Source organism: Arachis ipaensis, chromosome B03 (genome assembly GCF_000816755.2).
Source record: "Arachis ipaensis cultivar K30076 chromosome B03, Araip1.1, whole genome shotgun sequence".
NCBI lineage: Eukaryota > Viridiplantae > Streptophyta > Magnoliopsida > Fabales > Fabaceae > Arachis > Arachis ipaensis.
This window is the reverse complement of record NC_029787.2, coordinates 115,788,384-115,791,827: the sequence shown is the minus strand read 5'-3', so window position 1 is coordinate 115,791,827 and position 3,444 is coordinate 115,788,384. Positions and strand designations below refer to the sequence as shown.

Here is a 3,444-nt window from a genome sequence, read left to right as displayed (position 1 = left end):
GTTATATAATTTATGACTACTTAAAATGAATAAAATAATTATGAATGAAAACACTAAAAATAGCATTAATCAAATTTTGAGTTCTAAACAATTTTTTTTTAACATAATTTAGACGATCCAAATGATTAATAATATGTTTCGCTCTCAATGTCTAATCATGTACCATTTTCTAGTAAATAAAACTAACACTACTTACCCTAAAATTTAAGAAAAATCACTCTTAACCTCTCTCTTTTATTTGAATCTCTTAACACTCTCAACACTCTCCATCTCTTCACTACAACATTTTTGAGCTATTGCAACATATGCTATAAACAACACTTAAAAAATGTTGTTTAAAATAGTCAAAAGCAACACTTAAAATTTATTGCAAAAAATAAGACTATTACAACTCTTTGTTAATAAGGGTTCTCTTTGATAGATTTAAAGAACATATGAAAAACGTTGCTTTTAAATATATAATAAACTTCTGGTAGTAAACATTGTTTAAATCTTTTTCATCAAAATTTTAATTCCCTCCAAATATTTTAATAGAACTTACTTTCCCTCCTAAACCAAAAACAAGAAAGGAAACACGAGCAATAATTGATTCATCACCTTCCTCACTAACATGAATTCAAGTATACGTAGAAACAGAACTCAATTCCTACCATTTTAGAATCAAAATCCTAACCCCAACCCTAGCTCAATTTCCACAATTTCACGACATTGACTCGTGTTCTGCGTTCTTTTCTCTCGCCGTCGTGGTGTTCTTCACTGCTCTGCTCGTGTTGTGTTCTGCTCCGCTGCTCGCATAACATTCTGCTCTGCTCTGCTCTGTTCGTGTCATGTGCTTCTTCTCGCATCGTGTTTTGCTCTGCTCCGCCATGTTCGATCTTCAGCTCGTGTCATTCTGAAACATTCGCTTTGCTCCGCCGTGGTGTCGTCCACATCTTCCTCTCAAGTCTCTCAGGCATGACAACAATTTCTCTCAAACTTTACTTACTAGTGGTTAATTTGGTTGAATTGTTGAAATAACAAAACAACTCCAACTACTTTGAATTTTGATTGATGTGTGATTTACTCTTTTCTCTTCGCGTTCCTTGTCACTGCTCGCGATTTACTCTTCTCTATTCAATTTCCTCGTCATTGCCTGTGTTCCTCATTGCTGGCGTCATTGTTGGCGTCTCCGTCGTGTTCATCGCTGCTCGCCTCGCCTCGCCGTTGGGTTCGTCCTTCCTCACGTCGCTATCTGTTCATTGCCTACTGCTTAATTAATTCTGGTAATGTAAAATCACTACAATGTTTCATTGTTATGATATATTTATCTGCCGCTACTTTAATCACTAAATGATGGCAATTTTAGGGCTTGAAATTTAATTATTGTTGGTGGAATCTCAATTGGGAATTTAACCATGGATTCATTGTTATTGTAGGTGTTAGAGTTGGCTAGGAATTCTTTTAGTTCAATTGAGTTAGCACTATGTTTTTCGCCATGCTTCCAATTACGTTCACTTCTTTTTTTCTGCTTCTCTATTTGCAAATTAGGTTTGCTTTCATAGCTACAATATTTGGAAAATTCTTGGAAGCTTTGTTTTGGTTACAGCTGCCTCAAGCGCTTAAACATTTGATGGTTTTTGTGTGCAATAGCTATTTCAATGGTTTTATCTTGTAAAGTTGTAAACAATGGTTTGGCTGCTTGATGGATTTTGTGTGCAATATCTATTTCAATGAAAAACTTGTTTTACTACTTCAACTTATAAAAACTAATTTAACTTCAACCTGAAGGATGCTCAATGTGATCACTGATTAGTTTGAAATTTACAAATATGCTGTTGTTTAGTATTTTGTAATCTATATATTATTTGATTAGCTGAGTAGTTGTAGGATCAAGTCTTGTTCTGTTTCCTTTTTTAGCTAAATTGTGTCTCCCATTTAAATATGGTAATTAACAAATTATCCACTGTTAATTATGTAATCCACTCTTGAGAGGCCAAGTACTAGTCATTTTAGTTAATTGGATGTCCTTTTAACATTAGAATTTTACTGCATGCAGATCTATAATTTGGACAGCATAGGCTTTGCAATTCTTTTGCAGTTTCATTTAAGCTCTATGATTTGGACAGCACAGGCTTTATAGAATGCCAAAATGTAGCTATTCTTTTTATTTAATGCTTCAGGATGTAAGTAAGCTATTTTTTTTATAGAGGAAGAGGTTGATAGATTCTGCAAAGTTCAAGAGAGTTTCTTGCCAAGTTCTTCAACTCTCAATATACTTGAATTCATGTTAGTGGTCAAAACATAAATGTGGAGCCAATTGAATTGTTGCAATTGTGAAAAATGTGATGCTGTAGTGATTTTTTATTTGAATTTTGGCAGATTGCTGATAATGGCAAAACTCTGCTGTTGTTCATAGAGCTTCAAACCTTGGGTGACAGGACATGAAGAAGCTGGCATTTGATCACCTAACTCATAGTATTAAGTGAACTAGAAGCATAAGAAAAAAGCGAAGAACCATGCTTTGAAAGTGTCTTGTTTTCAATGCTATAGGTCTCATTTAATTTCAATTGAACCTTTTGGTTATGTTGGCTGTGTGATTTCCTCAGATGGCTGTGCTTATTGAACAATTTGAATGAATGTTTGTGTATGTGTTTGTTCTTTGTCTTTTTTCAACAGGTAGAGGATGAAGCATGAGTTAAGAAAGCGCTTGTGACACTATGTGAACTTCACAGAAGAAAAGATTGGTTTCACGAGAGAACAACTAATATAGTGTTCACTATTTGTTTCCATCCAGCACCAAGGTTTTTATTTTCCCCTTTATATTTTGTGATTGTGCGTCTGTTTTGAAATTCTGATCTTAGGCATAAAGATAGTTTTTGGTGTTATCAGGATCATGAAAGCATCTTTATCGTCTCAATATGAACAAGACTAAGCAGCAAAGGTAGAATTTGATTCACAGAGAGGCGATGGGTGTGATTCTCAAGTGTCAGATCATTAGTGATTTGATTTTCTAATGTAACAATATAGCTTTAAGATAATTCTGTTACAGTAAAGAGATTTTATGCATCTCAATAATAAAAACTAAGCTTCATTGATATATGTGTAGGTTACTTGTGGTAGTAGCTAAGGTAATAAGTGGATACGTTGTCTTTTGCCTTCCCTTCTTATATGTGCTATCATCAAATTTGGTCCGCTCCCACTTATATGATTTTCAAATCGTATAATGTTTTTGCTTCTGGTGTTGATAACATCAAAAACTCGTGATGGACAGGGAAGAATTCATTCTTTTGGGAAGGTCAGACACTAAAGGTGAATATCACAAACCCTGAGCATATTAAAAAAGTTCTTACCAATAACTGTTACTTCATGAAAGAAAAGCCTAATCTGATGCGTCTTGCCACGTTAATGGGCTCTGGACTTCCAAACTATGAGGACCAACAATGGCACACATATCGAAAGATCATC

General features: G+C 34.4%; 2 long non-coding RNA genes across 2 annotated transcripts; both read left to right on the top strand.

Annotated features, from left to right (window-relative positions):
- On the top strand, window positions 965-1,760 carry LOC110270319. The gene is made up of 2 exons (XR_002359721.1): window positions 965-1,207; window positions 1,416-1,760. It is a non-coding gene; the product is annotated as an uncharacterized LOC110270319 (long non-coding RNA).
- On the top strand, window positions 2,463-3,042 carry LOC107634663. The gene is made up of 3 exons (XR_001619027.2): window positions 2,463-2,529; window positions 2,656-2,780; window positions 2,869-3,042. It is a non-coding gene; the product is annotated as an uncharacterized LOC107634663 (long non-coding RNA).